Source organism: Lepisma saccharinum, chromosome 15, assembly GCF_977018435.1.
Source record: "Lepisma saccharinum chromosome 15, izLepSacc3.1, whole genome shotgun sequence".
Lineage (NCBI taxonomy): Eukaryota > Metazoa > Arthropoda > Insecta > Zygentoma > Lepismatidae > Lepisma > Lepisma saccharinum.
In genome coordinates, this window is record NC_139243.1 from 55,032,637 (window position 1) to 55,054,585 (window position 21,949).

Genomic DNA, 21,949 nt, shown 5'->3' on the forward strand with positions numbered 1-21,949 from the left:
AACACCCCCATTCGTTTTACATATTTTGATTCCGTGTTGAAAGAGAAGTATTTTTTTGTTCGAAAAATTTTGTAAAAAAATTGCAACCTTCGAACATTTATAAACATTTCGTAGTTTCAGCCTCATTTTGTTCCCTTTATGTAATAAAAGTTTTGGTTTCCGTTGAGAACATTGCAAAAACGACAGTTATTCAAAAAATGTGTGCAAAGAATTCGGCAAAAGAAAATTGTTTGCAATTTATGTTTCTGTGTAACAATAAATAATATTAATTTGTTCCAACTCCTTGGTTTCAAGGAACAATTTCATATGAACAACAAAATTAAGTATGTTACTACAAATTAGTTATCATTTGAGGCACACAAATAAATGTTTAAAGGAGAAAATGTTCAAAATGATGACCGTTCTCTTCAATGCATTTCAAAACACGGTGTCTGAAGCTCCACACTGTTCGTCCCAAAATGTCAGGAGTGATAGAGGCCCCACCGGGTGGGTGGCGGCGACGAAATTTTTGCGGGATTGACTTACCCCCTCAATAGTATCAAACTTTTTTTCTGTGCAATTTGTCGATTGGATGCATACTATCATTATAAATGGACCACCCGGTACAAATGTGGAGACTCGATCCACCAAACGAGTGAATGTCAGCACAACTATTTTCCATGCTTTCTTATGCATTTTATGCAGTTAGTATCTGAAATGCATTTTGATATTAACTTTTGCACGTCTGGTTCAAGAAAGGACTTTCAATGATAGGGGGTTTTTGTTCATAAAGTTTGTTGAGTGACATCTCACCTACAACTGTAATTAATTGAATTTTGAAAACTATTGAAGTAGTTCACTGTAATGCCATATTTGTCCTTAATGTACAGGGTGTACCAAAAGTCCCATTACCTCCTCTTTGAATTGTAGACAAACCTGCAAACTGTTATTTTAACAGCAAGCGTATGATGAGAGGATGGTATACCATTAAATCAGACCAATGGCCACCATTTACTCTGTGCACACACCGCCATTTTCATGGCACAGTATTATTCGCCTCCAGATGCGATGTTAAAGCCTCCGTAACTTGGCTGGCGTGAAGGAAGCAAATGCACTGCGAACATGTTCTTGAAGTTCCTCAGTTGTCTCATAACGATTATGGGCGACTTTCTGTTTGATGTGTCCACATAGCGCATTATCACAAGATGTCAGATTTGGACTTCGAGGTGACCTTTTTAAAGGTGCTGGTAAATTTGGCGATCCTCGTTCAAACCGTTTGTCTCTGACCACATCATTGAGGAATTCTCTTAATTAATTGAATTGAATTATCTTAAATAATTCTCCACCCCGAAATCCAGATCTGACATCTTACGTTACGGAGGATTTTACATCGCACCTGGAGGCAAATAATACTGTGCCATCAAAATGGCGGTGTGAACCCAGATCCTCTGGAGTAAATAGTGGTCATTGGTCTGATTTAATGGTATACCATCCTCTCATCATACGCTTGCTGTTAAAATAACATTTTGCAGGTTTGTCTACAATTCAAAGAGGGGGTAATGGAACTTGTGGTACACCCTGTACAACTTACATTTCTCCATTTTTGTAGATAATTTCCGTTATAATAATAACTCGTGGATGAAATGGTAGAATATAACCTTGTCGCTTTATTTTTCACTTAATGTTTTCGATCCAATGCATTTTTACTTTGATTATTCTGTTCGAATACTAACTAAATTAACTTTATTTCTGTTCTTAACAATAAGAGTAAACAACTTTCGGCTTTCTTGTATCTTTAAATGAATGATGTCAATTTTCAGGGGGGCCCACCGACCCGTTCGACCCCCTCCCGACGCCCATGCGTCCCTAAAGTATTTTTCAACTAGCATAACTGCCACGTTTGTAATATGAAGAAGGGGGGCGATTTCTCTAGAATAGAAATAATTTTATATTTGCGTGCAGAAAATGTGGGTGCGTGTAGGATGCGTACGCCCACACACACCTAGAGCTCGCCCACGTGTACCGCACATCCTCTAAGCTTATGACGTGGAACTCCTTCTCTGTTAGCCTAGCTACGAAGATAGATCTTAAAGAGCAAGAAGGACTTGTTAGCTTTAATTATTTTTTCTCTGAAAAGCTCATGAGCCGTGGTAGCTCAGTTGGGGTCGACCTACGTGGTTGAGTGGTTAGCACAGCGCGTTGCGACGCTAGGGTTCCCGGGTTCGAATCCCGTGTAAGACATGGATATTTGTGTTTGTCCTACTCCATGAGGCCTTAAAAAGATCGCTTCGCGGGCTTGCAGCAGACGACAATACGGGGGTGTGTCAGCGAGAACCAATCAGGTCCGCGAATGAGCGAGCCCTTTTGCCACAGCTAGCTCGCTGCACCCTTCCGGTAGGGTGAGTGACCTCTGCCTCTTGCTACCTTGGCCTGTTTGTTCGTCTGGGGAGCAAACGACAAGAGAGTATCGGCAACAGTGCGAGCGTCGTCTGCTGTTAGCCCGCGAAGCGCTCTTTCTAAGGCCTCCTGCAGTATAATTAGAAAAACTGAAAATTGAGAAAAACCGAGAAATATAAAAATTGAGAAAAAGTGGAAAACGGGAGATACTACCGCTTAGGGATATTTCTTTAATAAAGTTCTTAGCACAGTGCGCTACAATGTCAGGTGTCCCGGGTTCGACTTCCGGTTTGGGCATGGATGTTTGTGTTTATCCCAATGAAAATACAGAGAAACATTGATATATGTGAAAATTGAGAAAGAAGTGAAAAACGGAGGATACTACTCTGCATATGGGCATTCCTTTAAAGTTAATAGAACATCTGACTGCCATGTGGAAGAACCTGGTTTGATTTCCAGGTTGGGTGATCTAAGATCGGAATTATTCCGGCCTTGTCTCCGCATAAAGTGGCCCTGGGGCGCACCCAGCCTCCAATCAATGGACACCTGGGGGCAACCCTGAGGCGGTCGGGCATGATGCTGATCACATCATTCCAACTATAGCAGACATCAAGAATATGTGGAGCTCTACCTCCATATCACCCCCACATGCTTTCATGGCATGTGTGTCTACATACACAGGGGTATTCTTACCTTACCTTACGTAAAAAGATAATAAGTATAAATGATTTCTAATATTTGTTGATTCTTTCCATACTTTATAGGTCTTAACAATAAGGTCGATATTTGCATATTTTCTTATAGTTTGAACTGTACTCTATGTGCCTAATCAGTATAGGTCGCATAGATTGATACAGTGCAATTCTCCACTAGAATCGGTGAGCGTGTTATTGATAACGTCGATGAAACTGCAATAACGAACATGTAAATTTATCACATATATACAGAAACGCCAATGAATGTGTTGTGTATTCCACCCGAATACTGCTCATAAAGTGTTTCACTTTCGAAACAATTCTTGCTAACGTGATGTCATACAACGTCATTGCGGTTTCTCGCAGCAATCACCCTGTTCTGCGTAGGCGGCCCATTCCGTGGGCAGTCCGCACTGATGGAAGTTACCGAGCGTTAATTTACAAAAACGAGGACGACACCTTTAAAAAAAAACTGCGAGAATGACCCTCATCGATTTAAGACACGTTAAAATTCAGTCGCAGATCTCGTCAATTTTATTTCATAACCTTGGCAAGGGGATTTGGGCAATTGTACACTCAACGGCAAAATAAAAATAGGAATAATTGTCAGTCATCATTGTCATTCAGTTTGTTTTCACACAATGTGACCATCATGGATTGATATAAAAATGCCAGTTAGCAGAGGACATCTGCTTCGCATCAACAGAAAGAAGCAATTCCTTAAAGCAATACAGTATTGTAGAGGGCTAGGGATGTAAGCTAGGCGATTTAAGGTATGTAGAATGGAGTACTATCGCCATTTTTTATTCGTGAAAACCGGCTGAAAAAAAGTGCAAATGGGAACGTCAAGAAACTCAGTACTCCTAACCTTCATTGATTGGTTGGTTGATTTGCTTTATTATACTTCGCTCTTTGTGCCACTTTTGGCTAATTTGCGAAGATGGGGATGAGTGATGATATGATGAAATTGATGAATGAACACTCACAAACATCCATGCCCAGACCTGGATTCAACCCTGGGACCCCTGGCGTCGTAGCTCGATGTGCTAACCACTCCGCCACGGGGGCCGACAGTACTCCTAACCTAACAAGAACTTCGAAATTGTTTTCAGCGTCAAACATAACTAACAATCCTGAACTACAAACGTAAAATTATAATCATCGATAAATCTAACACTCGTAACAATGTTTTGGTATTGTTTTTCTTTCAGTCTTAGGCATTTGATTTGCTTTATTTTACAATACACTTTAATGTAAAATAATTAGTATTTATTGTAAATGTATTGGCTCTCGTTATTCATATCTTCTGTCTATGAAGAGGTATGTAAGTCTTGTCTGGTGTTGTTTTGGATTGTCGTTTTGGGTGCTAAATTCACTTGTGCAAAACATTCGGACTGTACTGATTCAGGCTACGGAAACACGAGTACTTTACTTCATCATTACACATCTCCGCGAGCTAAAAAAAATAGAAAACGTAAATAAAAAATATAATCTTCATAAACCATACAAAACTTTTCACTTCTTAACGATGGTGCAGAGAGTCAAGGACACCGACATTCCTACAAATGAAGGGGAGGGGGGAAATTATGTTATAGATAGCAGTTTTTTTTATTGGATATTCGTACGTTTTGAAATTTGATTTTAAAAAACAGAACTATGAGGAAAAATTGGTCAATTACGCGCTGTTCTGATATAGAATGCTTATCACTGTACACCCGCACACATATAAATAGAGTGATGTTTGTACATTCAAATCAGAAACGTTCCTACGCCACTGAGCTAATGATTTAACGTTTTATGATACTTTAAGCGTTGACAAATCATAAATCGTGATGCGACTAAGAATGCTTAGTTGGAGACAACTGAAATCTATGTCTATGAATGTTGCAATTGAAAAATGCATGCCTGTACACAAGCGCGAGATTTCACACTGTTTTTAAGGTCTAAAACTATCCAACTATTGCGTTTTACTTCACCTAGGAAAATTCACTGTAAAGTCCTACCTGCAAACGCTTCTTTGTTTGGCTAGTACCGCATTTCGAACACACTGTTGCCCTTGCACAAACTACTGAATTAATGTTTTATATTTCGTGTTGACAAATTCTAACTCATGATACGGCAAAAACTGCTTAGTAGAAGACAACTGAAACTTGTATTTATGAATGATACATTCGAAAATTGTATACCTGTATACATGTGCGACACTGTTTTTATGTTTTAAAACTACCCAACTAGTACGTTTTGCTTCACCTAGCGAAATTCATTGTATTGTCCTACCTGCAAACGTTCCTTAATTTGCTTGCAATAAAGTCCGAAGTGTAGTTCCGCATTGAAATATCGAACACTTTTTGCCCTTGCACACATTACTGACTCAACGTTTTGTGATATTTCCAGTGTTGACAAATCATAAATCGTGATACGACTAAGAATGCTTAGTTGGAGACAACTGAAATCTATGTCTGTGAATGTTACATTCGAAAATTGCATGTCTGTATACATGTGCGACATTTGATACTATTATTATCTAAAATATCCAACTATTCCGTTTTACTTCAACTAGAGAAATTCACTATAATGTCCTACCTGCAAATGTTCCTTTATTTGTCTGTGATAAAGTCCGAAGTGTAGCTGCGCATTGAAATTTCGAACACACTTTTTGTTTGCCCTTGCACACACTACGGATTTAACGTTTTCTTATATTTCCAGTGTTGACAAATCATAAATCGTCGTACCTCTAAGAATGCTTAGTTTGAGACAACTGAAACCTATACTCGTATCTAAGAATATTATGTTCGAAAAGTGCACGCCTGTACAAATGTGCAACATTTGACACTGTTTTTAAGGTCTAAAACTACCCAGTTATTGCTTTTACGTAAAGTCCTACCTTTAAACGTTCCTTTATTTGCCTGCAACGATGTCCGAAGTGTAGTTCCGCATTGAAATTTTGAACACACTTTTGCCCTTGCACACACACTTTACACCAGCGCGAAACACGAAACAGTCTGCCTACCCTGAGTCTCGCCCGATAAGCATTGACGGACGAATCGAAAACGGAGAGATGCGCCGCGCACCTCATTTCACGCATCGGTGACGTCATGTGGCTTTCCCAGACTGCATGGCAGCCGCCACAACATGCACGAGGCAAGAGAGGGGTGTGTCTGGTCGGGAGAGAAATACTAGATAAGCAGAATGGTGTATTGATCTACCCTTCGGGTCGGCTTTTTCACCCCCTTGAAAGCACTAGGCTCACGTGTCCGACGGTGTGATAATTCAGTTCGTGAATGATACACTTGTTCTTAATTGTTCTTTCAATTACTTTATAACTTTCGTATACGTCAGAGGGGTAGGAAACACAGATTTTATTATTTCTTCTTTCAGGTAAACGAAATGAGAGGGTGTGATCTGTAGTTTCATTTTAAAATGGTCTGTGAGTTGTATATCGTTACAAAATTTGATGGGGGCATCCATGTAAATTTGAGTGTGTTGGTAGGTGAGGAACTTGGACGTCCGGAAGGGGAACTTCCCCATGTGGAAAATGAATGATAACCTGAAATCATATATTTCATACATATTATTTCATTACAGTCACAGCTATTTATGTTAATTAGAATGTATTTGTAGGAAAATGATAACTTCAAACATGATTGATTGATTTGGTTTATTTTACTTCGCTTTTCTGCTACTTTTGGCAGTGATGATGTGATGAAGGGACTCTGACAGCAAACACCCATGCTCAGGCCGTAATTCGAACCCGGGCCCCTGCTGTTGTAACGGGCTAAGTTCAAACTGAATGTTTTTATTTCTTTTGAGGGAGCAACACTATTATGGGGAAATATGCCTTATTTGCCCTGACCCCCGGGGAAAATTGCCTTCCTTGTCCCTCCCTTAAAAAGAATCGTACGGAGCATCATGGGGAAAGAGCAGAGCCGCTGTTAGGAAACTAGAAACTATATCCGTCATCGCCTTGAAATCAAGGTGTTCCGATACCCGGTGGGCACTCACAGTGATTTGAATTCCACTTTAATCTGTAGGTCCAGGCTCAATTAGCCTATCTATGCATAAAAGTGGATTGATTGGATTTGGTGCTTTAAGTCCACTTTATGCACAATAAGGCTAATCGTGACTGGTCTTACAGTTTAAAGTGGGATCTGAATCACTATGTGCCTCCACCGGGTAGGAACCCTTGATTACATGGCGAGGACCCAACCACTGCGCCATCGGGGAGGCCCGCATAAAAGTGGACTTTAATTAAAAAGTCAAACAGTGAAAAGGACCAAGTCCTCTCCACAGCATTCTTACCTCTCGACCAGTGATGTGCCGTATACTATAAGTTTACGTCTACATGCGTTGTCTACATTGGGTTGTAGTTTACATAGACTACGTAGACAATCTAAAGTGCATTAAAATTAATTTTCAAGGCCTTCATGAAAGGAAAGTGACATTTTCAACTATATTGGTTCGTAATGAACTGACAAGAATCCTATTTACAACAAAATTTCTCTTCTCTTCTATCATCAACTATGAAAGAAGATAAATTGGTTGCAAAAAAAAGCAACAGATGGCAGTCTTCGCCCTTTGCTAAGTTATCACCTTTCGAAATGTTGTTTACATAGATTACGTAATGTACGTGTATAAAATAGTCTACGTGTAGAATGCAGATTATTGTTGTTTACGCGTAGACGAACATCACTGCTTCCGACCCCAGCATCACCCCCCCCCCACACACACACACACACTTGTATAAAAAAGTCGAAGCCCTAGCTACTTTAACGACCGGCTGGCTTTGAAGTCCACGGAACGCGCCCACCAGCTGCAACAATCACATTCAACGCACAGTGTTGCCACACATCTGCTCTCCACATCCACTCTACGCCACCTTGTCCCTCCGCGCACAAGCACCTTCCCACGGTCTCCACATTGAAGTTGCAAAGTACGGCAACAGCGTATCCTCAGTCATGTGACTGAGACTCCACGTGGAGTAGACGAGCAGAATGTCAGCTGCGCCCATTGGCTGAAGGTTGAGTGTGATTGGACGAAAACAACTCGCCCGCTATTTATCCCCACGCACGTTCGTGGCGGCGGCTTTCTTCAGTTCTTCCACGTTAACGAAGTGAACGCGTGGACTATACTGCGCTGCTTACTGGGGAACGCTCACTGCTGGCCTCCACAAGTACGAGTTGCTCAACTCCTGCTATAGAATTAGACGCGCCTCAGATGAAGAGGCCACGGTACGCCACTGTTCACCCGTACGAAGTGGGTTATCGAAGCTAAGTCTCACGGCGGACTTAACCTTTCCATGAACCTTCAGCGAGAAGTAACGCGCATATAGAACGTAGCATCCAATTACCGGAAGAACTATGCCTTCCTAACGTAAATTTGCAACCGTTGAACATCGTCTCTGCAAATTCTCGAGTTTCCCAGACAGAAATACCCCTTCCTTGCTGTAGTCCTCTCAGTTTCATTACAGAATGCGCAATAATAAAACTTCCCTCCCTCCCGAAACATGGCGAAGCGCGCTAGAGATACTTACGAACCTCTTAAAGGGACGGTAAGGAGTGTTCATTACTCTGACCAGTGTTGCCAACTAACTTTGTCTTTGTGCAATTTTCCTACAGTCAGATTTCTACAAGTATAATCTTAACGTCTTCTCGGCTTTATATTTGATGAAGCTCTTGTAGATTTTTAACGTCACAGAAAGTTTCCCACACATACTTCGTTTTTCCGTTTTCTTATCTCATCTCTTCCTTCTTTTCCATTCTCGTCTCTTTCAGTCTCTTCTCTTTTCCTTACCTTTTCTATTTCTCTTTTTGCTCTCTTCTCTTCTTATTATCTCGCTTTCTTTTTTCGTTTCTCTCCTTTCCTCCCTTCTTGTCTTCTCTGTCATTATCTTTCCTTGATTTATCTTCTCTTTCTTTTCTTATCTTCCACCTACTTTTTCTCTACCCTTCCATCCTCTTTTTCTTGACTTCTCTTCAATTCTCTTCTCTATCTTTCCTTCTTTGTTTCATATTTTTCTGTTTCTATTCCTTCTTCTTCCTCCTTATTTATATATTAGTTCTTTTCCTTCTCTTCCTTCCTCTGCCTTCTTCCTTTTCTATCTTCTCTTCTCTTTCCTTTCTCATCTTATTTCTTCACTTCCAATGGTACTGACAGTTCTTAGTTTCTTGTCCTCATTATTTCTTTCCTCCTTTCACTGTGTACATCTTTAGAGATATATTTGATGGACTCCATGTAATTACTTTTTTGCTGAATTTTGGCTGACATTTTCACGAAAGACGGCAATTGTTACCCTATTAGCTATTACCGATTAGCCTTTCTGTGCATAAAGTGAACTTAAAAAACAAATCAAGCAATCAATTACATAAAATTTAATATTTTTTTGTTTAATATTATCCATTCCATAAACATTCGCTGGAGTGATGTCGCGCCGCTACAAATGCGCAAAATTTGTCGCAAATAAATCTCCCGTAAAGTTCAATGCCAAAAGTTTTAAATTTTCCTTAAATTCATAGCCGAAACTTGGACAGCCTACTAAAATCAGCATATTAAGCATTGCAATGCATCTCACTACAGCCGTTTCAGATTTTCCGTCCACAAGATGGCGCCAACTTTTTAACAAGCACAGATGTTCCATTTCAGTTCTACTATTTTTGTTATCTTCGATAATAATCAACACTTCAAAAATCTAAAATATCAGGTTCACTGGGTCAGAAAATTAGCCTATCCCAAGTCATGTTCTCGGATGATGTTTAGCAGCTTTTAATCTAAGGCACCCTTGTATCACGGATCTGACTCCTGACATATAACTGAATGACTAACAAAAGAATATGAATCAAAGTGTGTGTAATATTTTAATATGCGAAAAATACAATGATATAGTGTGTTATATACAATTACTGGATATCCAAAATTGGGTAAATTTCAGATATTATTTTTGGACATCCAAAAGATGTTCCTTGGATGTCCAGAGTTGGCTGTCTGAATGATGTCTCCTATGGGTATCTGGTAGTGGATATCAAATGAATATTCAGCAATTGATATCTAATGGACGTCCACTGGATATCTAGATATCTAAATCTGAATATTCAGGAATGGATATCAAATGGACATCCAATGTATATCCAGAACTTGATATCTAAATCTGGATATTCAGGGATGGGTATCTAATGGACATCGAATGTATATCCAGAACTTGATATCTAAATCTGGATATTCAGGGATAGATATCTAATGGACATCCAATGTATATCCAGAACTAGATATCTAAATCTGGATATTAGGGATGGGTATCTAATGGACATCCAATAGATATCCAGAACTTGATATCTAAATCTGGATATTTAGGGATGGACACCTAATGGATATCTAATAGATATGCAGAAATTGATATCTAAATCTTGATATTCAGTAGATGTCGACAATATCAACATCATGGATCCACGAATCTGATCTGGATATTGTGAATGTTCAGTGGACGTCCCAGGAATATATATGTACCTTGAGAGTGGTCGAATCAGCTTCTAATAATGAAGTTGGATATCCGGAAAACATATGTTTGGTATAGCTGTATAGCTAGTAACAATGACCTTTTAACGTTTCTGAAAATTCTAAGCACACCGTAGCAATGTTGACTGAAGAGTAGGAGAATATCCTTACAGTTGGCAACACTGCTCGGGATGCTGTTCTTGCAGGAAAAGGCGCACGGCGAGGAGAAAATATAGTTAATGCAGAATTGCCACCCGCCCTGCAGCACGAAACAAATTCTCGGCGTATTTAATTTCTCGCGAACAGGGAACTGAAATTTAATCTAAAGGTGGCAGAGGGGCTACCTGGTCGCAAAACGTGATCAGAATTTACTGCTTGTGCAGGTGTGACGAGGTAATTCAGTTTTGCCTCTTTTTCACCTCCTTGTTGACAAAGTTTACGGCGGAACAAACTGCTGCTGAAGACAACGGACGACAGGGTGCCACAAAAAAAAAACAGCATTTGAAGACTTGGAGGTTTCTTGGAAGGATTACGGCCCGTTTCGCCTTATTGCGTTTTCATCTCCCCAATACAATTTCAAGTTATTTATGTGACACTAACATTCTAAGGCGAAACGGGACATCCCATTTCGCCTTATTCTGTTTTGCCTTACACACCAAAAATTTCCCACCAGGGAATATTATCGACATGAAGGGTCATTATTATTAATGTATTATTAACTTAACCTAATCTATCCTAACATAACCTAAATAACCTAACCTAACCTAACCTATCCTAACATAACCTAACCTAACATAACCTAAATAACATAAGCTAACCTAAATAACCTAACCTATCCTAACATAAAATAAATAACCTAATCTAACCTAAATAACCTAACATAACCTATCCTAACATAACCTAAATAACCTATCCTAACAACATAAATAACCTAAACTAACCTATCCTAACATAACCTAAATAACCTAACCTAACCTATCCTAACATAACCTAACCTAAATAACCTAACCTAACCTATCCTAACATAACATAAATAACCTAATCTAACCTAAATAACCTAACCTAACCTATCCCAACATAACCTAAATAACCTATCCTAACATAACATAAATAACCTAACCTATCCTAACATAACCTAAATAACCTCACCTAACATAACCTAAATAACCTATCCTAACATAACATAAATAACCTAACCTATCCTAACATAACCTAAATAACCTCACCTAACATAACCTAAATAACCTATCCTAACATAACATAAATAACCTAACCTATCCTAACATAACCTAAATAACCTATCCTAACATAACCTAACCTAACCTATCCTAACATAACCTAACCTAAATAACGTAACCTAACCTATCCTAACATAAAATAAATAACCTAATCTAACATAAATAACCTAACCTAACCTATCCTAACCTATCCTAACATAACATAAATAACCTAAAATAACCTAAATAACCTAACCTAACCGAATGGGAGCCAAGGTAGGCAACATCACAAGCTCTGCGCTCCAATTATGAATTACCCTTCAAGTCGATAATATTCCCAGGTGGGAAATGTTTTGTGTGTAAGGCGAAACAGGATAAGGCGAAACGGGAGGGCACGCTTGGAAGATATGGATTGAATGTCAAATCATAAACGACCTCCGTGGTAGAGTGTTTACCACAATGAGCTGTTAAATGCTGGCCATTGATAAAACTTTAATAGTAGAAATAATAATAACAATAACTACGGATATGATTGTAATTGTGCAATAATAACTATTACAAACTAAAGAAAAAACAATTTTATTTCAATTTAATTGTTATTATTAAGGTAAAGGCACCCCCGTGGATGTATACACATGCTATGAAGGCATATGGGGTGATGTGGAGGTAGAGTTCCATATATTCTTGATCTCGACCATAGTTGGGCACGCCCACCAGGGTTGTCCTCAGTCACTCATTTATAAGGATGGGTGGGCCTCAGAGCCGCATAGAAACAGGAAACTGTCAGGAAAAATTCCCTGTACAGATCACCTGCCGCGGAAATCGAACCTGGGTCTTCCGCGTCGTAGCCAGAGCTATACCAACTGATGTATTATTGCTGTTACTATACTAATATTATTACTTTATTTTATCTTTGCTTAGTCGCCTTGTAATCAAGGGGTACCTGGTCCGATATCAGGTGGAAGCACATAGTGGTTCGGATCCCACTTTAAACTATAGGTCCAGTCCCGATTAGCCTTACTGTGCACAAAGTGGACTTAAAATAACAATTCAATTCAATATTTTACCCTTGGGGAGCCCCATGTTTTTCACTATTTGTTCAGCTTCGTAAAGTTAGCGAGCGAAATGCATAGTTGGTCTATTGTATTACTAACTTTTTCACACAAAATATAATGGATGTTTTTTTGGAATATTGAAAACTGAGAAACCAATTGTTCTTTGATTTAAATGGTAAAATATGAAACCATAACTTGGCTCCTGTATTAAACACATTTTTTCCCTCCATCTAACGCAGATTTAACTTTTGCTATTATTTTCCAACAACTAACTGAACTTAATTTCCATCATTAATAATAAAAATAACAAGTGTTCTCGTTTTTGTAACTTCAAATAAACGATGTCAATTTCCCGAGGGGGGGATTGACGGACCTTATCACCCTCCCCCCTTTATCCCGACGCCCGTGCTCATAGTAACTGATTTCTATGATATTTTGTACACTGATTTGCTTTGCTCCAAAACCGATAGTACAGCAAATATGGACTTCCTTTAACGAGACACAAATGAAAAATTTTAGCATATGTCCACTGCTGGTGCGGGACAAATTTCAATCTCATTTTTCTTCCTTGTATGGAAAAAACAACGATAAGAAAGACTTTCTCAGTTGAAAGACTAACGATGGTAGATAAAAATCTCCGATAATGAGAAACATCGATTGTGTGTATTTTGAGCACAGTGGATTATCTAAATCACTTTAAATAAATAATTTATAGAATAATGTACATAATTTATTTATTGATTTATTTATTTATTTATTGATAGAGCTCAACAGGCTGAGCCCAATTATAGTGCTCTAATTACATAATATTACTACAATAGATTTAGTGTTCCGGTAATAGTATTTTTAAAATTGTATAAATTCATTGCAAAAATATCAATTGTGTTATTTACACATGAAATTGTGTTGAAAGAGTTGCACGCTCTCCACACCGGAGAGGTAGAAAGAATTGACATTTTCGCTCTCTGGCAATGGAAGATTATGTGCTTGGGACAGGTTTTGGAACTGGAAACATTCAATGATACGGCTGACAATAAGTTGGAATCGTCTATTATACCGTTAATTACTTTATACAGAAAGATCAGGTCATTTACTTGTCGCGGGAGTGCTAGTTTGCTGAAGTTGGACTCTGAGACTAGATTATCGTATGAATCGAATGTTGGATATTCTCCACAGGCTTTGAATTTCAGGTATCTAAGGAACTTTGACTGAATACGTTCTAGTTTATGAATTAAGTCTATTTGAGTGGGATTCCAGATTACTGACGCATATTCTAGTTTTGACCGTACGAGGGAATAGTAAAGTATTTTCACTGGTTCTATTTTCGTGAAGTCGTGGATTGACCGGATTATAAAACCTAAGTTTCTGAAAGCGTCGTTAGTAACAGTTTCAATATGTTTATTAAATTTGAGCTTGGTGTCGAAGGTCACTCCGAGGTCTTTAACTTCATTTTTGCGCGTGATTTATACATTTTTAATACGGTATGGAAACACACAAGGAGCTTTGCGTTTTGTGTAAGTGACTACGCTGCATTTTGTTGGGTTAAAGCTCGGCTGGACCTTTGGCATGCAAATGGGCGATTTTTTTCAAATTTTCCTCTCCATTCGGTAAATCGCTGTGATATTCCAAAATATGAAACATTACATCAGCTTAGAATTCCTTCTACAGCATTGACGTGAAATTTCGTGTAGTTTTCTTTCACTGTTGTCTAGATATTATCAATAGTTTTGTGATTACATAAGTCTATTAAACTATTGATAATATCTAGACAACAGTGAAAGAAAAGTACACGAAAATTCACGTCAATTCTCTAGATGGAATTCTAACGTGATGTAATGTTTCATATTTTGAAATATCCAAGAAGTTTTTCGAATGGAGAGGAAAATTTGAAAAAATTATCCCATTTGCATGCCAAAGGTCCAGCCGAGCCGTAGTTTCAAGCAGTCGTCAGAGGTAGTTATTTCGTGGAAAAGCTTAAGATCGTCGGCGAAAAGCAACTTTTGAGAATTTTGTATACAATTTGATAAGTCGTTGATAAGTAATAAAAACAAAAGTGGTCCAAGATTGGACCCTTGGGGAACACCAGAATCTGGAGTGAAGGGACGACTTTTGATTTTCCCGTATATTACAGTTTGCGTTCGATCGGCTAAATATGAAGCGAAGAAATTTAAAGTATTAAGTGAAATATTGAATGATGCAATTTTCTGTAGTAATATATCATGGTCAATTTTGTCAAATGCCTTAGTAAAATCGGTGTATATTGCATCGACTTGTTCTGTGTTATCTAGTACATTGCATGTGTAATGAGTAAAGTTAGCTAAGTTTGTTACGGTAGACCTTTTTGGAGTGAATCCATGCTGATTAGAAGAGATAACTGGATTGACGTGTGCTAACATCCTCTTGTAAATGATTTGTTCAAATATTTTAGCAAGACTAGAAAGGATTGCTATCGGTCTATAATTTTCTAAGCTTGATCTTTGGTGAGACTTGGGGATAGGACAGACTGACGATGTTTTCCATCTTGAAGGAAAAATATTGGTATCGAGGGAAAGGTTAAAAATTTGCAGCAAGGGATATTTTAAAATATCGCAACATCCTTTTACTATATATGGTGGTATGTTGTCGGGGCCGGTCGTTGATTTGGATTTCAATTTCTTAATGGCAGCTTCTACTTCGCTTACGCGGATGTTGCGCAAAGTGAAAATACCAAGTTGTTCGTTAGAAATTGCTATTTTCAAATTATTTACGTCACTTTCGGCTCCGTACACAGAATGAAAGTAAGTTGCAAAGGCATTCGCGATATCATTTTCGTCTGTGAATATGCTTGGCAGCTTTGATGGAACTTTTTACTTTTGATATAGGACCAGAATCCCGAAGGGTCGGCACTTATCTGGTCTTCAGACTGTTTTATGTAATTAGTCTGAGCTACAGTTATGTCTTTCCTAACCTGTGAGCGGAGCAGAAGAAATCTTTCCCTATGGTATTCTTTGTTTTTAATACTTTTTTTCCGTTTTAACCTGTGGTAAGATTTAGCATTAATTTTTTTCACTATAGCAGGCGTAAACCAGCAAGGATATGTTGAGTTCTGTAGTTTTTTAAGGGGAACGCACTCATGAAATATGTCATAAATTAATCCGTAGAAAATATCAACAGCTTCATTTACGTTATCGGCGCTATTTATTAGCGTCCAATCCGTTTGTGATACCAATCTGTACAGTTTTGAATAGTCGGCTTTCTTAAAGTTGTAGGTGGAAAAGTTTTGTTTTGACTTTTTATTTGATTTCAATGATTTTGAAGATATCAGAATCACTTTTGGTGAAAGTACATTACTCTCGCAATCATTTAATGGTGTTCATTAGGCTCTAAGAAAAGAAAAGAAAGGAAATGAAATACATGTACTGATGGGGTGAAACTCATACGAGAGGGAATGCAGTATGTAAACTGTTACCACACTTACATTTCTCTTGACTTAGAATTGAATCATTCCACCGAATAACGCTGTATGTCACATTTCAGTGAATGCGAGAAAAATGAAAAAAAAACCTATAGTATGTATGTTACTAGACTACAACGGAAAAAAAATAAAACATTATGCAAGCACAGTATCAATGTTTGAGCAATATCCGACGTCATGAGTGGCCAGTTTGCAGCCTGTAGCCGCATGGCAGGCCACTAAAAATATCTTCAGTGGAATAACGCTGTATATGCAGAAGTACTATGGGGAAAATGAACACCAGCAGGTACGATAACAGTACCGAAATCTAATTGTATTGAAAAAATCTGGATGTGTTACACCAAAACATGCACTGAACTTATCGTCACATGGCAAGTTACTCTGATGCAAGTGCGTTAATCAAAATAAAAAAAAAGAAATGGATCGGTTACACCAAAACACACACTTCACTCTGGCAAGTTACTCTGATGGCAGTGGTTCAACCAAGAGAAAAAAGAAATGGTTCCGTTACACCAAACACACACTTCACTCATCTGCACATGGCAGGTCGATGTAAAACTGTCTGTATTCCTCGTCCATGTACTGCAGCATATTATAACCATCAGGCCTTCTTCTTCTTCTTGAGTGGCAGCGGGCCACGGTGCAAGACAGGTAGGTTCTCTGGAACAGTGTGTATTTTGTCTGTAATGGCTACATGCTGATGTGAGATAACATTATTTTTGTCTTTGCATATTACAAACCGGTATCATACTACATATAAGACATTCATTTTACCCAGTATTGTATTATACATGACAACAATCCAAGTACTGTACAGGCTGTGCTGCCAAAAGGCAAAGGTTTCATGTACCTTACCGTTTACTGCAACCGTTTCACAGTTCCATTTGGCCATACAGCGTTGTTCCACCTACCTTCGTTGGCTGCCTTTTGCCATCACATCGTTGCCTTTCTACTTGTGTATGCTTCCCCTGCAACCATTAACTTCTTCCTTTTAACGTCCTTCCATTCAGAAACGTTTATTTTGCGTTTTCTGCTTCTATTGATACGATGCACGTCGCTAGCAGATAACGTTACTTCTCTGCGGTCCGGCATCTTCCTTGCACATACGGCGTTGTTCCACTCAGAGACCAGTTTGGCAGCACACTCGTGCCAACTCTTGGGCAATAGAGAAACGAGTCTTTCAGTGTATGTCCGTACAGCATGATTCCACTGGTAACTCAGAAAATTCCAAAATGTACCATACAGCGTTTTTCGTTGGAATGCTTCAATTCAATAATTTTATATGTAAAAATAGCCAACATTTTGTGTAGAAAAATATACCAAATACTAATCATGTTAAGCAGTAAATAGTGTCATTATTATTAAACTGTAAATAAATATGGCACCTGATATTTTGCAAACGATCATTAAAAATTGCCAAAATTCAGCTACAAAGACTGTAAACATATTTTAAGTTACAATTATATAGTACATCCAAAATGTTTAATTTTCACTGGAATAAAAGTTACTGAAATTATTATTAGTTTCATTAACACACTCAACAAACATTTTCATAGTAGTTACAGTATCAGAAACAGAAAAATGTATATTTACATATATTTTTTAATTTGCTTCAATCAAACTATTAAAATATTTTACAGGGCCATTTACTAGAGAAAGGCTTTCTATAAAAAAAAAACATACGAGCTCTATGTATGATGACAAAATTGACACAAGCAATTTTAAGCGTGGTTTTTCAAAAAATCAAAAACCGATTTGAACAAAAACATCATCAAAAATGAAATCATCAAATTTGAAATTAGAACTTTTCAACAGAGTGTTCAAAAATTAATAGGGTGTCAACGTTTTATTATCTCGTAGAATACTATGATCTTTCCTCTTTATAGTAAACCCAAGCATGCTTCTCTGTATTCTGTCATTACCGAGATAGTGCAATTTCCTGTTGTTAAAAATGAGTTTTTGTATATCCCTCATATAGTGCAGAATAATCATATTTCAGCAAATGCCTTTCACAGATGTCAGTTTTGGAGCAAAGCAAACTGTGTACCAAATATCATCGCAATCAGTGACTATGATGGTTAACTCCTGCCTGATTTGACATGGAATGACCCGTCATATATAACAGTGCTTTTTTTATGGGAAGAAAGGTTGCGGTACGCTTCAAGTTGATTCATTATTGTGTTAGTCACAGGAACATTGTAGTATGTTCATAAATAATAACCTATAGAAAGGTGTCGGTACGGCGTACTGTTGAATACGTGAATCTCAAGTGAAACGAAATCCCTTACCTTTTTTAACACGGATATTGTTTTCATTATCTTAATGGTAATTTCTACATTTTTATCTTTTGGGAACACATTAGGAGGTACCCAGGCAACCCTATCACCCCCGTGCGCACGCCTATGATCAGAATAATACATCAAATGACCCAATGACCACAAAGCTTCATGAGATGCTTGGGGCGCATAAAAGAGCATTTTGATTGGTCTCCACTGTATAAACAATTATAATTAAAGCTCGCATAATACAATAATCTCTTCGCCTCTTTGAGTGGCGCTTAATGACTCTCCTGATTAATATATGTCGAGCGGTTAATCCATTTAGTGAACCATTTTGACAAAAATATACTGTTAGCGAAGTTGGTTTTGATTCCAACGTAGGTATAAACGCACCCAGAAATTGTTTACAAAGGCCGAGTTGAACTGCAGGAATACAATTTGGAATTTAATTGCAGATAGGCAAATCGAAGGAAACAATTCTACGCTTGTATTTTCTTCGTAAATCCCAAAGGAGAAAATGATCAAAAGAAAATTGTTCCGAGCCGAGACGAGTCTCTATCATGTCTGGAAGGCTTTGTAATGTAGACGCGAGCTTTCCATACTTGTAGAGACGAGACAGACCTATGAAGAATGGAGAAGAAACCGAATTGAATGTCCGATACTCTCCGTCTCGTTCGAGATTTTGGCCGATCTCCGTGGCGGAGTGGTTAGCGTAGCACGCTACGACGCCAGGTGTCCTAAGTTCGAATTCTGGCCTGGGTATTTATTTATTTATTTATGCTGACATTATCCTGCTGAAAAGCAGCTGACGAGCTTTAGTACAGCAGTTCGTATACATGTAAAGATAATGTAAGTTACAAATTTATAATGCAAGATTTGATGATGAAAATGTAAATAGGTATAAAACAGAAATACATTGAAAAGTATATTAAAATATACATGATGAATATAAAGTATAATTGATCTTTAAGATCGGTGAAAATCATTATAGTTACTGGCTATAGTGTTTAGAATTTTTTTTATAATGTTTACATATTGTTAATAACGATCCTTTTGTTCTTAACCCAGGGTAGTTGAAGGTCCAGGTTCCCATAAATTCTAATGGGTTCTATTCGGTTCCGCTGCAGGACCGGAACCTTTTTTCTCGCACAATATAAATTCGGTCCAAGTTACGTATTGTTTCATTGAAAAAAGGTTCCTGGACCGAACCTAAATTAATTCGAAATAAGGTTCCTGAACCGTATTTAAAATGGTCCAGAAAAATAGGTTGCTGGACCGTATTTAAATTCATCCTGAAAAATGTTCCTGGACCGTATTTAAATTGATCTGGTAATAAGGTTCCTGGACCGAATTGAAATACATTACAGATAAAAATGTTATTTACGGACCAGAACCCATTTACGCTTGCCGATTTTCTTTCCTGGACCGGAATTGAATTTATTTAAAATTCCTGGACCTTTAATACCCCTGTCTTACACGATATTGCGTAACTCAAATAGATATGCTGGATAAAAGCGTTGGGGCCGAGTAACAACCTGCTAAGGTTTCTGCAACAAATTCTTTATCATTTCTGTTTCTTCTTGATGAAAGGGATTCAAGTTTTAATTTGTTCAATAGATTGTCATAACTATAAAATAATTTCAATATAAAATATAAGTTGCAAAGAAATTTCTTTTGTGTGTTCTTAATTGTGTCACTTTTTCCAATACCACAGCAATGCTGGATGTTCTTTGTGAGTACATCTTCATCAATTTCATCATATCATCACGCATCCTAATCTTCGCGATTAGCCAAAAGTGGCAGAAAAGCAAATTAAAATACACCAAATCAATCAATCGTTTGAGATTTTGGTATGAAGTTCGATAAATTTCCCTAACCCAAAAAGGAACTTCTGTACTAGTATTAGTGCTAGGTAAAACTTATTCGTTGCAAAAGACTTCGAGTTTTTTAGTTCTTTGTTTTAAGTACATCGTATGCACAGGCTAATCGGGACTGGACCTACAGTTTAAAGGTTTCCTGCCTCTTGAGTCCAGAGCCCACTACTTCTTCCTTTCAAGCAGCTCCCCATTGGTCCTGACGCACGATGGTTGGTTTGTTTGAGCACATACCTGGAACTGAACCCGGAACCACTCGTACCAAAGGCGAAAGCGCTATTTTCTTAATTTTTCGTTTTTTTCCTTTCATTTGGTCAACATTTTGGTGATTTTTATAAAGTTTTATAATACAGAAAGACATTTACCAAGTATTGTGTCATTGAACGTTTTAGATACAAAATATATAATATAATGTTTTGATCAAATTGTTTATCATAAACAAAGTAAATTGTATGAGATATAAATCACACCACTGCATTTTTTTCCTTTGGGAAAAAAGTGGCTACGTGTGAATCTGAGAGTGTTCTGTAACTGGTAAAATGGGCCAGAAACGCGTGATTGACAACAGATTGTAGCGGTTTTTATGCAGCCAGAACATCTCCAGCGCACAACGGGTTGCGTTGTGCAAGGGGCAGTGTATGATCTGTCGATGTTACCAGAAGTCCAAAGAAACATTAATGCTACATGTTCGTACAAAAAAAAAATGTGGCATATTTTGAAATCATGATACATAAAGTAGAATAGCATATATTCGTGATGACGATTCTGTGCTCCTGTCCTGCAGAATCCATTGCACGCCATGGCCAGCTTATTCACCCGACCTCAAGTACATTGAAAAGACACCGAAGACTGCTATCGCCAATCATTCGCACACCACAGACACCCCAACATTTCACTGAGGCCACCATACTCGAATGGGAACGTGTTTCTCAGGATACATTGCACTACAGTAAAACCTGGTTAACCTTTTGAGTCCCAATACCATTTTCACAAGTACGCCTCACGGTCCCTTACCGATTTTGAGCAAATTGCAGAGTTTGAGTTTCAATTAAATGAGTGTAGATCGGAGACTAATTGCCCTAGAGAGATGAGTAATATACCGTTGTACGCGGAATGAACCAGAGATTCAGACTATATAAAAGTTATGCAAATTCGGCGTATATATGGAGGGGGAAAGGGGGGAAATCCCCTGAAAATACTTTTTTTTTAAAAAAATGGGGCTTCGCCCCCCTCCCGCCCCCTCGAAAAAAGTACATGACAGTGTCGACATGCACATGAAAATTATCGCTGACATGTAAGGAACACAAAAATATTTGCAATATTATCATATGACCAATGTAACTTGAGTTGTACATTCCAAAAGGAATGGTCGGCACGCCACTGATTCAAGCTTCAAAATGCATCGGTACCTTGAAATGACTTTAGCTCAGAGACTATTTGCCCTGGAGATATGATCTATACACCGTTGTACGCAGAATGAATCACAGATTCAGAAGATATATAATTTATGCATA

The 21,949-nt window shown here is 38.1% G+C and overlaps 1 protein-coding gene across 3 annotated transcripts in view; it reads right to left on the bottom strand.

Annotated features, from left to right (window-relative positions):
* The window catches only part of LOC145999709 (uncharacterized), a 653,269-nt gene that overhangs the window by 574,339 nt on the left and 56,981 nt on the right, over positions 1-21,949 (bottom strand). Inside the window, exon 1 of one of the 3 annotated variants that reach the window (XM_083136986.1) lies at positions 5,956-6,082. The exons of 1 other annotated variant lie outside the window; for it this stretch is intronic. The gene's annotated coding sequence lies outside the window, so the exon portion shown is untranslated. Of the gene's footprint in view, positions 1-5,654; positions 5,674-5,955; positions 6,083-21,949 lie in introns of those variants that run through there. One more of the 3 variants, XM_083136987.1, reaches the window with a different exon arrangement.